At 36.8% G+C, this 14,595-nt stretch overlaps 1 protein-coding gene across 3 annotated transcripts in view; it reads right to left on the reverse strand.

Annotated features, from left to right (window-relative positions):
• The window catches only part of raraa (retinoic acid receptor, alpha a), a 165,381-nt gene that overhangs the window by 89,840 nt on the left and 60,946 nt on the right, over positions 1-14,595 (reverse strand). The window contains exon 1 of one of the 3 annotated variants that reach the window (XM_058792873.1): positions 11,170-11,205. The exons of the other annotated variants lie outside the window; for them this stretch is intronic. The gene's annotated coding sequence lies outside the window, so the exon portion shown is untranslated. Of the gene's footprint in view, positions 1-11,169; positions 11,206-14,595 lie in introns of those variants that run through there. 3 annotated transcript variants of the gene reach the window in all.

The raw sequence follows: 14,595 nt of genomic DNA on the forward strand, positions 1-14,595 counted from the left end.
TCTAATTGACACTTTATTTTTGTCTTTATTTCTTATATCTTATGTGACATTTTGTTAAGAAATCAAATACACTGCTGGATGCTATTTTTTTCTCTGTATTTTCCTAATGACAATTTTAGGATTGTTTTATACAAACATAATAAGGCAGAATAGTTTCTATACTGTAATAAATGTTATGTCAATTAGCACTGTATTGTTCATATAATATATTAATTACCTGGAAATGACCTGAAATGACCTTTTTTAGCTACAGTGATAGCAGGATGCCTTTGTCCATATTAGGGATTTCCTGCATATCATAACTTATTATATATTACTTCTATGAGGACATTTTGGACTTTCTGTGCGAGAGCGCCCTCCGGCTTTGAGTATGAATGAAACATGCACTGCATGAGAGTGTTTAGCACTCCGTAATGTTCACATCGTCTCGTTTCGGATATTAATAAATTGTCCAATCATACATAGACTATATTGTTTCTTCGCCCATGTGCACACACATCCAAAGCACGCAGACAGAAAGAAAAGTGATTTTAAACGCATCTGATTGACAGATAAATCATGGTTGATCTATCAGCCATATACACGTAAAAATGCATGCGCTCTTATTTCAATGTTGCTGTTAATGTTGAGGTTATTTTAGTTTTGTACATTTAGTTTAACTGCACTGTTAAAGAGGGCGATTTTTACCATTCAACTGAACTGTGTGCATGTATTTTAGACATTGTTCTTGCTCCATCCATGCAATAACTGTCCTTCTATCAACCGAGTTTCTTTTTACTTATACTGCTGTGTGCTCTGGTAATTTCAACAGTCTGACCCATTTCAGGAGCTGACAAAATTACGATTTAAAATCAGAGCATAGCTCACATTCACTAAAATATTGAAACGCTAATGATGATGATTCAAAACGACAATGCCACTGTTTGAGTTTGACAGTCAAAGCAAAGCACGGTTTGAACGCCCCGCCCCCCAGCTGAACTGGAAGTTTTGATCAAGTAACTTTACTACTCAAGTATAATTAAAAGTACCACAATTGAATTATACTCAAGAAAGTAGAAAACAAATAAAAGTACTGTAACGAAAGTATTTGTAATTAGTTACTTTCCACATCTGATAACTAGCTCCACATGTATGGATTTTTTTGATGTAGTAGACTTGCTTGGTAGCTCACCTGGTACAGCAGGTAGGGTTTTGTGTTGATGGCATTTCATTTTCGAACACTATAGATAATTAACCTTTTAGAACCACTCACTAAACATTTAATTTCAGAACTGCTGTGATATGTTTAACAAGCATTTTTATTAGAGGTGAGAATATTTCGGTATCTCACGATTCGATTAATATAGATTCTTAAGCTCCGTACAAACCACGAACAATAACTATGAAGATAACTGTTAAGATAACGATATTAACGTCCAAACCAGTGAACAATATTGTATGTTTATTCTAAGTGCACGCTTATCTGCCGCTTTAAATTCTCGTACTCATTACAGCAGGATTGATTATGATTGGCTGTCAATATTTTATCGTTCATCAGCTGGAAAAAATCATTCTGAAAGTGATTCCAACGATATTGTTTCTTAGTGCTTTTATAGTTGTGGCCTCTGCTATTCTTTAATATTGAGAACGATTTTTAGAACTATATCTTTATCGTTATCTATATAGTTATCGTTCTTGGTATGAACAGGGCTTTAGGGTCATGACTGGATTCACAATTTTTCGATTTATAATCACAATTTACGATTTTTCATCACATTTTTTGTGCGCACTGGACATCAAATGCACCGGTCTATAGTATGGGTAGTCCTGACTCAAGAAATCAGTGTGTCCTATTAGCTTCTACTTCTAACTATTAACTTCCTAATAAATCAAAAATATTTTACACTTGCCAAGAGGGATGTGCCCAAATCCGAATACCATGTTCGGAAAGGAAATGACTGATATATACATAACCCCTGAAGGTAATAAATACGAGATGGGAGAAAAAAATACAATAAAATAAATATATATATATATATATATATATTAATGCTTTCTCTCACAATTATATCATTGGGTAATTATACTTTATATAAATTGCAAGGATCAGGGAGCCATTATTAATATGTGGGGCACTGAAACCACTTTTGAATGCACACTTGCGGAAATCATTTTCTTGAAGTGACTATTGCATGTTCCCTTTGTTAACAGACTTCTGGAAGGGCCTTTCATGAAGGGATTCATTTGTTTACTTTTGCTTGGAACTAGTGTTAATTTCGTTAACGAAAACTATGACGAAAAATGTTAGTTGATGAGACTAAGACGAGACAACAAGGTCAATAAAAAAAAAACTTTACCAAAAACCCTTTTTTATTTTCGTCAAAAAAAGGAGACAAAATGTTATTGCGGACTGCTACATGCCTCTACTACTGCGAGCTTTCATGAGTGAGGTTTCCAGATATCAATAGTTCAAATACCTGAATCAGAGCTTCACTGTTACAAGGATACAGTGAATACAGATTTTCTGCCTGGTGTTTTGCTTTTAAGCGATCTGGCAACCATGCTCTGTCACGAATCTGGTCTGCACTTCCGTTCATTCACCACCAGAGGTCACTCGTTCACCACATTGACTTTCACACCACACATCACAATGGACTCCAACTCCCATCACCCATTACTGATCACAGCTGTCACCAATCACTCATTGCACTAATCACACGCACACCCGATACGCACACACTGATCACACACTCTATTTAAACCCTGGACTTTCCTTCCGTCGGGGCCGAGTATTGTATGCATTATCGCTGCCCTACAGAGCCCCGTTAGTTTTCCTAGTCTTGCCTTGCCTCGCCTAGCCCTGCCTTTGTTCGGATTGTTTTCCCCTGCCTGGACTATCGCTGACGTTTTGGATTACCTCTCCTGTCTCGCCCCTTTGGATACTGTTCGCCGATCGTCGACCCACGCTTGTCTCTGTTTACTCTTTGTCTCGCCCATGTTATACCTGTTTGCCACTGTTTGACCCTGCCTGTTGTGACCACGTCTCTTGTCAATAAAAGTCTGCAGATGGATCCGCACGTCTCACGTCTCGTCAGCCCCGTAACAGGCGCATGCGCTCGCTCCTCATTGCGGTTTACATGATCTGAAAACAGCGACAAACAAGCTGGAGTTTAGCGATCTAAATGAAAGTGTCACTCAGTTATAGGCTAATATTTCTAGTTTGTTTTAGCAGTTTTCATAATGTAGACAGAGAGATTGCATAAGTCTTAATTTATATAATAAAAAACTTATAATAAATCAGTACACTAGATGAGGTAAAATACACCACGAGTCCACATTTTATTGATTTGTGCTTAATAGTGAAAGTGCAATTCCTGGAATGCAAAAGTAAGTTTCTTGAATGAGTTTCTCAATCATTACAATTATAATTTTGATCAAAAATAATTGATCAGTTTAACCATTATATAGAATGGCGAAAAAGATTTGACTAAAACCTGACTAAAATGCTCATACATTTCATTGACTTAAACTTGACTAAACGAAAACAGGATGAGGTTGGCTAAATATGATATCTAAAATGTACATTTGAACAAGACTAAGACTAAATTAAAAATGGCTGCCAAAATTAATACTGCTGTACGATTAATTAATAATAATCTTATTGCTAAAATGTCAATGTAAAGACAGACCACTGAAGGCGAGCGTAGTGAGAACCCAAGTGCAGCTTTATTTACAAAAGTAATCCAAAATAGAGACTTGACTTGAACAGACATGATTTGGCATGAACAGACTAGACTCACCGACAGCAGGTTACAAAATCAAGTCTCTGTTTGGATTATGTTTGGATTGACCATGGCCTCCTGAATGGCCGGCACCTCCTTGGCCTCCTAAATGGCTGGCACCCCCATGGCCTCTCGAATGGCCAGCACCTCCATGGCTCCCCAAACTGCCGCCGCCTCCTTGGCTCCCTGACCCGCCCTAGAGGCCTCCCTCATCTCCGCCCTGTTCCTGCTCTGCACTAGACTCCAGGGCGCCCGCCCTCCCTCCCCGGTTTAACTGTTACAGCGCGGGACTTTGACTATCTGCCTCCTTCGTGCTCCTTTGAGCTTCTTCCCCCGGCAACCTGTGACACTAGATGTAAGCAAAACCTTAATAGGTCAATATAACCCTTCTAATTAAATTATTATTACTGTGATTTGGTAGTGACAAATTTGGGAAGAGGACAAATATTCCAAAACTTTCTAAAAATACAATATGAGAATTAACTGTACAATTACTAGAAATATGTACCTTGGATATTATGCAATTCGCATACATAAACATTTTTTGGGAAATTTCCAACTCTGACTTTGGACCAATTCTATAGAATGGCCCATATATATACAGTGCCCTTCAAAAGTATTGGAACAGTGAAGACAAAATTGTTCTGTTGGCTGTGGAGTCAAAACATTTGCAAATACGATGAAAAGATGAATATGAGACAAAACTACAGAATGTCACATTTTATTATTAGCCGTTTCAACACATACATGTTTTACCAAATAAAAAGAACAGCACTTTTAGAGTTCATCCCATTCATTGATGTGAGCATAAGTATCGGGACAGTTGAACATTAGGCAGATATAAAAGATTAAAAGCTATTATTTAGTTGCAGATCCCTTGCGCGCTATCACAGCAGTCAGTCTGTGACCCATAGACATCACCAGACTCTTGGTCTCATCCTTTGAAATACTTTTCCCAGCCTTTAATGCAGCCAATTCCAACTGTTACTTGTTTTGGGGAGTTTCTGGCTTTTTCTCTCTTCTTCAGCTGATGAAATTCATGTTCAATCGGATTTAAATCTGGAGATTTACTTGGGCAATCTAAGATTTTCCATTTCTTTGCCCTTATAAATTCCTTGACTGAACTGGCAGGGTGTTTTGGGTCATTGTCCTGATGCAAAATGAAGCACTTCCCAATGAATCTGGTGGCATTTTCTTGAATATTGGTAGGCAAGATGGTTTTGTACCCTTCCGAATTCATTCTGCTACTGTCATCATACATTATGTCATCAGTAAAGTTGAGAGGGCCTGTTCCAGAGGCAGCCATGCATGCCAATGCTATGACACCACCTCCACCATGCTTTACAGATGAGGCTGTATGCTTGGGATCATTGCAAGTTCCCTTTTCTCCACATTTTTACTTTCCCATCACTTCGATAAAGGTTCATCTTTGTCTCATCGGTCCATAAACATAGTTCCAAAACTCTTCTGGCTCACCTTTGTGCTTTTTTGCTAACTCTAATCTTGCCTTTCTATTTTTGGAACTGGTCAGAGGTTTGTATCTTGCTGTGTAGCATCTGTAATTCTGTGTCAAAGTCTCCTGAGGACAGTAGATTGTCAGAGCATCACCCTAGCTTTCTGGAAGTTGTTGGTGATTTTGCAGACACGTCTTTTAGGGTTCATTTTCACAGCTTTTATGATTTGTCTGTCATCAACTACTGTTTTCTCAGCCGATCAGGTAGTTGTTGGTTGCTGTTGTCGCTGGTGGTTTCCAAACTCTTGATTTTTCCATGCCCTTTGTTTTTGCTATAGATCTAATTGACTTCCTCTTTTCTTTTAGCATCCAAATTGCTTGCTTTTCTCTCAAAGTCAGCTCCCTCATCTTCATCCTGGTTTGTGTGTGTCAACATCGAATGCAAGATTCAGAATGCAGAAGTAATGGATATAACTGATACGACACATTCCCTGCTTTTAATATCTGAAGAATTAATGCAACAGGAGACAGCTGATCACTTAGAAAGACCTGTGAGGCAACTGTTCCAATACTTATGCTCACATCAGATAGGGGGATCTGATGACAAACTCTAAAAGTGCTGAACTTCTTAGCTGGTAATAAAATGTGACATTCTGTAGTTTTGTCTCATATTAATCTAACTGCCACGGTGTTTTCCTCTTTGAGTGTGTCTTAAAAGCGATGATTGGGGGGGTGGGGTGGGGGGGTCTTAGCACTCAGCATACCCTGTTAAAAAAGTCACCGCTCGCCACTGATATATATATATATATATATATATATATATATATGAATACTATAATCCCAGAGATTTTACAGAAGGTTAGAATTATACACACACACACAGAAAGTATTAAGCCTTATCTTGACCTCTGGCTTCTCCCCTCAGTTAATCTGATTGGTCCACGATGACCTCGTTGATGTGGTCCCTCCCCCAGCATAAGCAGAACGGTTATGTTTCTGATTAAATCAATCAATCAAAGGATGTCTCTGCCCAGTTCCTCACCCGTCAGCCCTGCTCATCCATACAGTGCGCTGATGATAGCAGCCATTATGGCAGATTGCAGGTCAAACTCCTCTGGCGAAGGCTGCGTCTCATTAGTCGCTCACACTCTGGGAGGAACGTGATTAAATGTGATGGTCGCAGCTCACGGCCCGTGACTTACATGAAGGATCACGAGTGAGCATGTTTGTTTGAGTTTCATATTTTGACACAGATTCACACCAGAGGGACAGGAGAACCTTGATCCTCACCTTTCACCTTTCTCCTGTGCAAAAATCAGATAATTAGTTTATCAGGCAAAAGCTATTTAACCGCCTGGGGTAGAACAATTTTTAGCATGTTAATTTTTGTTAATTGGTAATGCTAATTTATGAAGCAAAGAGCTTCAGCTATAATATGTACTTGGATAAGCCAAGCCATTGTGAAGTAGTTGATCTAACATAACCTAATTTCTACATCAACATGCCTAGTCTATCAGCTATCAGATTCAGTTATGCTACAGTTATGCTAATTAACTAATTTCTTGGCAAAATTTGTTATACATGATATCTCCTATCAAGTGGTTTATTAAAATTAGGTGGTCTATTTCAAACTATTTTTGCCTGACTGGACAATAAAATAAGTGAAAAAAACAAAAAAAATCTCATAGATTTGACTGAGGAAACTACACTACAGATAAAGACTATATTATCAACCACTCAATAGCACCAATGTTAAAAAAAATAATAATAATATAGTGTATAATAATATAATATGTATGTTTTAAACAGTTATTATTATGAAATAACCATATGACATTGAGGCTTTACTGTGTTGTGCCAAACACCTTGTAGCTATCACTTTATTCATGATATAGTATTCATCATCACTTTCTTCATCATATATTTATAAATTATACATAATTTATTATTTATTAACCCTGTATAAATTGTCATTCGAAATAATAGTCAGAATTTTTTTTTTTTTAAAATGTATTTATATTTAGACAAAATATAAAAACAAATCTTAAAAAATGTTTTGCATGGTTATTTTTTGAGGCTCATATAGTATGATATAGGAGAATAGAGTATGGAGCTCATACTCAAGGAGTTAAAAATAAACTTTTTATTCAGAAGCCTAAAATGAGTAAAAATAAGCTATTAGGCGCAGAAGCTGATATTTATATGGCCAAAAAGTATAATGAATTTCTCATAGGTTGTAATGTAAATCAGTGAGCTGTTTATAACAGTATAGCAGACTATTTACATAAAATGCATAAACATATATTCTATATCTCTCAATAAATATATCTAAAATTGATAAATATATCAATGCAATATGACGATGACTGAGAGATGAACAAATAACCATTCCTCAAAAGCTACATAATTTTAACGTGAAAAAAACAAAACAAAAAAACATGTATGGATAATCCAGTGAAGCTAAATTGCTTCAGTCAAGTAAGTGTTAAGCTTGAAATATCACTAACAATATAATAACTTCTTCTGTTTTCTATTAAAAAACAGTAAAGATTTCATTTAGAGGCCTTTATTAGAGGCCTAGAAAATTGTATAAAATATGATACGGTAGGCTTTATAGAGTTAAAGACAGCTTTATATGCATTTTAAATTCGAGAATGACTCTTCAAAGATAAAATGAGAAAGTAGGTTGGAACTCCTGGTTTGTTTTGTGTGTGTGGGGGGAGCCCATCTCAGGACAATTCATTGAAAACGAGTGAAACAGAGAAGATGAGAGAGAAGAATGACCTCATTTCAGCAGTATATAAAATATAGTGTATGTGCGTGTTGACATGAGGGATCACACAGTTGGGAGGAGGAGCGCTATGCTGTCTTAACAGGAGACTGCATGCCCTGAATAATAGATGTATGCGTGTGATTTTGGCTCTATATGTACGCGTTTGTGATGAGATCACACAGTTGAGAGGTTTGCCCTCACGTCAGATAATGAAACGAGAGTGTCTGATGACATCATGCAGGACGCTACCTAAGGCCTGTCAGGACAAACGTCCTGTCTTCACGTAAAACGCTTTTTACCACGGCACTCTTGCTGCATGAGTGATTAGAACACTGTGTGTGGATGGAATTTCTCTCTCTCTTTTCTTCTGTCAAAATCTGTGCACTTCTCTCAATCTTCCTTTTCCTAATTCTCTATGATCCTCTTTATTTTTTAATCAGAATAATTTTTGGAGGGGTTGTGAACCATTCAGAATTGTTTGGTGAACCTCTTATAATTTTAGCATTGTTTTTTTTAGTTAGCTACAATATAAGTGTTATTTTAACAATACATTTAATTTGTTTTGCACGCATGAACATGTTATCAAACAGTCAAAATCACAACATACATGTGATTCACAACCAAATTTCTTGAGCAGGTTGTAAAATTTAGATATTTTTCATATCAAACAGAAATCATTTTAAGTTAAAAAAATAAATAAAGATTTGATCATCTTTGGAATTTATAGATATATACATAAATATATATATAAAATTTTAGTAATTTTGTTTTAGTTTCTGTTTTTTTTTAGTGTGTACATAGTTTTATTCCTTTTCATTTAAATTTAAACTAAATGACAATGAGAAATGTTACCTTGGCAAATAAGTGCTGTCTAGATAGGCAGCTCAGTAGGTTTGGAACAGATCCTCTGGAGAGAGAGAGAGAGACAGAGAGAGAGACAGAACAAAAGAATAAAGAAAGCTGAAGACCGCAAGCGAATGAGTGAGAAGTAAATTAAAAATAATGGAGGAAGTATGTGAGAGATATAGCAGAGAGATGGGCCAGCGGTTTATTGCCTCTAACTGCATTTCTGCGTGTCTCTATCTGTATTGTATTGTGCAGAGAGGGTGACGGCTAAGATGCAAATCGCTTTTCGCCGCAAACAATATTGCATTTCTGTGAGCTTCATCCATCCTAGAGAGAGCGGCGGAAAGGGAGATGGATGGAGCGCTGAACTTTAATCAGGAGGAAGCCTGGAGCGATGGAGACTTGCTTTGGTCTGTGTATTTTTTCTGTGTAGGATACAGATTAATCCATCACACGCACACATACACATACTCATCATGTGACCACGACTGACACTACGATGACAATCCATCTCTTTCCCATCAGCCTTGTTGACGTCCAACTCCCCCACACATCCCAAAATCACATCACACACACACAGTGCAAAAGACAGATGAGGAAAAACAGAATGAGAAAATAATCCCATCTTTGAGGACTTAAAACCCAAAGGACTCTCAAATTGACTAAACACGGCTGTTCTTGTCCACCCTTTTCCATAACAAACACACACACTCACACACCAGCCAATCAAATTCTCTTTAAGTTCCAGCAAACTTTTCTTTTAACACATCTCATCCAGCTGGAAACAGTCAGATCATCCAAACGCATGATTCTTTAGGCCCCACCTTTTTTTGGCCACGTTCCCTCAACACAAGAGTCAAACACAAAAGACATACAATATATTCAGCACCCATGAGAAACAATCACATTCTGTCTCTCAAGTCAGCTGAACAATATATTAATAACTCATCTTTTTCGGTATGTTAAGTATTTAGTATTTATAAAATAGTTATATAGTCATAGTTACAGTATATTATACGTTTATAGTTATGGCCAATTACGTAACTTTAATTTGAAGGTTTGCGGGAGCATGTTTCGCCCGTATTTTCTTTTTTATATACATTATGGAAGCCTCGTAATATTGCTAAATTTTAAATGGTAATTCTGTTGTGACCAATCAGCATGGAGACCGTTGTTATATCAAACCCATGATATAATAAAGCAATAATAACACATACTCATTGCAAAAACATGCCTCTTCTTACAGTTTTTGAAAACCTCCAAAAATTTACCTACAGATAAAATTTGATTTCAGCTGAAATAAACACTAGCGGCAGTGAAACAGCAAAACATTTATTGCTTTTCACACAGTTATACTTATTTTCACATTGTTCCTTGCACAATACTATGTTATGACCTAAAAACACTTTCAACCATAGTGCAGAATTGGTAAAGTAAGTCATTTTGGCATCTGCATAACATAACCAGCTCCATATGTATGGCTTTTGTGATATAGTAAACTTGCTCGGTAGTGCACCTGGTACAATGCTTTACTTGCAGTGTGGAGGGCTCTGGGGTACCAGTCACAATAAAGGAGCTCAAACACATTTAGAAGCTACCAAAAATGCTAAAATGGCATGGTTTCTGCAGCAAATTAGTTTTTATCTCATGGTTGCTTTTGTTTTTTTACTCTATGGGATAGGTTTAGCGTAGAATTTAATGTAGGCAGTGTGTTACTTTCAAACGCAAGAGAGCATTAACATTTTAACACCACTCACCGTACATTTCATTTACGAACTTCCACAATATGTGCAAGAACTAGCGTAATAAAACTTTGCCAAATTCACATTCATCTGTTTCGGATAAACTGAACATGCATTTAGCCCCACTCACAGGACATTTCACTTGGAAAGTGTTGTGAAATATGAAGCAACCTAATACAGTTTTGCCAGAGTTGCAAAGATTTTATCATGGTTGAGGTTTTTTTTTTTTTTTTTGCTTTAAACTCTTTAACTGTAGTAATCATCTACTGATTTATTAAAAGTTGACGTAAGACAGAAAAACACACACTAAAAGGACACCGCACTAATGACAGAGTGAAATATTCAACCTGAAGTCACTTACATAAAGACTGAATTACACTAAAACAAAGAGGTGATGTTGTGCTGGTGAGAGCCTCAGCTCTGCGGTGCTCTCTTTCACATTTGCACAAAACTTTCATTAGCGTGGATGGCAGGGTGCGAGAGCAGCCATATCTGTTCCATTAGCGTCGCTCACCATAAATCAGACTAATCTCTCCTCGAGGGCGCACACTAATGACACCGCAACTGCCATCGCCACCGCTACCCTTAACTCACACGCACTGGCGTCTGTCATTACGCCACCCGCCCTGCCCGCCTCCGCACCAACCCAGATGAGCCAGATGATTGGTCAAGGGATAAACAGACTGCTGCATACAAGCCACACCCACCTAAGGAGAAAAAAAAAAAAACATTTTCTATGTATTTTTGGGCTTCAGAACAGCACTGACAGCAGAAAAAAAAAACATTCTGTCATCATTACAATTTTCATATCATTGCAAACTATGATTTTCTTCATTGGAACACAAAATGAGATGTTTTAGCAGAATGTTAGCGCTGCTCTTCAATCTTATTGAAACGATAGTCAAACTTGGTGTGTGCTGTTTAGTTAGAAGACATATAAGAACCAGTGGTGTTTAGTGTCATTCATTTAACATCTTTTCACATGCCAAGTTTTATTATGTGCATATGCAAATGTGGCATATGGATTTAGAAGACTTGGAATATGGAATACTTGGGAAAAAACACCAGAAGTAGGGTAGTGGAATGAAAAGTTTGGTAACACTTTATTTTAAGGTGTCCATAATACAGAGTAATTACCAAGTTAAGTACTTAGTTGTAGCCGTTGTACTTACATGAAATAAAATACACTTACCATGTAACTAAGTTATGGAACAGCCTGTACTTACAGTTTGTAATTATGTAGATGTAATAGGCAAGTACTGTTACACATATGTAACAGACCGAGTCTGTTACACAGATACTTATGTAACCAAAAGATTGTTACATATGTGTTGCAGACTTTATACAACATAATTATAAATGTAAGTACACAGACATAAGCTACTTAAAATAAAGTATATCAAGATTGAACTTAAGTGTACTTCATGCGTATCTATACTGTCCACCTTATCCAGCTGCACCTTAGTTTGATTTAACACACCAGTACACAGCTTAAATACATGTAATACCTTTCTAATTACATTAAAATTACAGAATATTACACAGGCATAAGATACTTAAAATAAAGTGTATCAAGATTGTACTTAAGTGTACTTCATGTGTATCTATACCGTACACCTTATCCAGCTGCACTTTGGTTTGATTTAACCCACCAGTACACAGCTTAAATACATGTAATACCTTTCTAATTACATTACAAATACAGAATATTACACAGCCATAAGCTACTTAAAATAAAGAAGATTGTACAAGATTGTACTTAAGTGTACAAGTAGCTGTGTAACAGACTCGGCCTGTTACGTGTGTAACAGTAGCTGCCTATTACATCTACATAATTACAAACTGTAATTACAGGCTGTTCCATAACTTAGTTACACGGTAAGTACATTTTATTTCATGTAAGTACAACGGCTACTACTAAGCACTTAATTGGGTAATTACTCTGTATTATGACACCTTAAAATAAAGTGTTACCAAAAGTTTTTTAAAACTTGAACTTCTTTTATCTTGAGCAACACTGTCATGCATAAGAAGCAAGTGCAGCAATCAAACACATCCATCTAGTGCATGCTTACATGGAAAACAATGGAAAAGCAGTATAGTGGAACAGTGAAATGCATTTTATCATTTATTATTCCAGGTATTCATTGAATATCTTGTTTTTGATTTCCACAAATCATTATGTTTATTTTTCCTTTCTTTACTTTATATATATATAAAAAAAACACAGTTTTTGTATTTCTACATCAATTTTACACACATGGGTCAAAAATGACCCATATAGAAACCTTTGATTACCCACATTTCACAACTCAACATGGCTGCTTTTGTATAATTGATACATTTAGTCATATATTTTACATTTATTACCACAGAAAATATTGTATATGCTGTGGAAGATAACTAGACATAATATTTGAATGTTAGGCTAAGGTTACCTTGACCTTGAAATCTATTACTCGTGAGACAAAGAAACATGTCCAATACTATTAACTATAGCTTGCTGTTGATGTGCCACAGGGTCAATCTGGAGTTGTGGGTGTAAATCCAGCTCTTCTAGATGAAGAAGACTCTGTGATGACATTGAAGACTTGTCTGATGAGTCCTCCAAGAGGAAACTCAGACCCAGTCCAACAGATTGAGTAAAAATGCTACTCATGTAAGCGGAGAACACGGAGGTGTCCTATGGTGCAGTGGTACAATATGCTGGATGTTACCACCCTCACTGCTTACACCAGAGAGCCACAGTCCTGCAGAGTTCAGCTCCAACCCTAATCAAACACACTTGAACAAGCTAAATAAGGTCTAGGGGTTACTAGAAAGCTACAGGCATGTGAGTTTTTATCAAGGTTGAAGCAAAACTGCAGGACTGTTGCTCTCCAGGACCGATGCTGACCACCCCTGGCCAACACCAACTTCACTGCAAAACACCCTGATTACATGGCTGGTGCACAAAGGAGCTGGTCAAAGAGCTTGTCGTGCCACATATGAAGAGGTGCTTGGAGGGCTGGCCCCACCTTCAAAATCATATTACAGAGGCAATGGGAAGATGTGGGATAAAAAACAAAACACAGTCACCACCCGACCAGAGGTGTACATCAGACAGGTGGATCAATCAAAGAGGAAGAGGTTCAAGATCTGCCCAGTTGCCAAAGACAGACAAGTCAGCAGCTGGTGTTCCCAGTGTCAGGCCTATTTACAAGGAGCACAAACCTGTAGTTGTCATTTGTGAGGCATGTAAGCACTGAGATGACAGTTTGAGATGGCACTGCACCTGTGTGATTTTATTTTGTTAGTTTTGTTTTCATCAATTCGGTCACATTCACTACAATTCACTACAGTTGCACTACAGAGAGTTCAATTTCATTGTTATCGGTTATCAGTGATATGCATAAGTTATGGGTGACAAAGTGACAAATAAAGCATTAAATGTGTTGGTCTAAATAACTGCTAATATATATATATATATATATATATATAATTTTTTTTAATTTATTTATTTATTTTTTTACAAAATGTCTTTATTCTTTTGTCTTTTCAGGCTTGCATATGGGTCATTTTTGACCCATGTGTGTAAACTTGATGTAGTAACACAAAACCTAGGGAAAAAAACAAAATATTAATTTGTGGTCATTGTAAAAAGATATTTTGAATATGCATGGATCATGGAATTTATAGATCAGGGAATATTAAATGCTGAAATAAACTGATTTCAAAAGATAAAACAAGAAAAAATGCCCAGTGAAGCATGAAATAACATAGGAAATGAATACGGGTCATTTTAGACCCAGGTTGTGCATTAGAAGGCATTTTCATAGCGTGTGCATCAAAGGGTTAAATGGAAAAGAGCACCTTGGAGATTCTTAAAAATATCAGCTGGAAAAAAAATGTTTGCAACATGTGTGAGTAAATTATGACAGAGTATACATTTTTGGGTTGAGCACATACACAACCTCACATTACAAACAAAACTAACCCCCACAAGCTGACACACACCCATAAAAAACTCAACAGGAAACA

Source organism: Onychostoma macrolepis, chromosome 12 (genome assembly GCF_012432095.1).
Source record: "Onychostoma macrolepis isolate SWU-2019 chromosome 12, ASM1243209v1, whole genome shotgun sequence".
Lineage (NCBI taxonomy): Eukaryota > Metazoa > Chordata > Actinopteri > Cypriniformes > Cyprinidae > Onychostoma > Onychostoma macrolepis.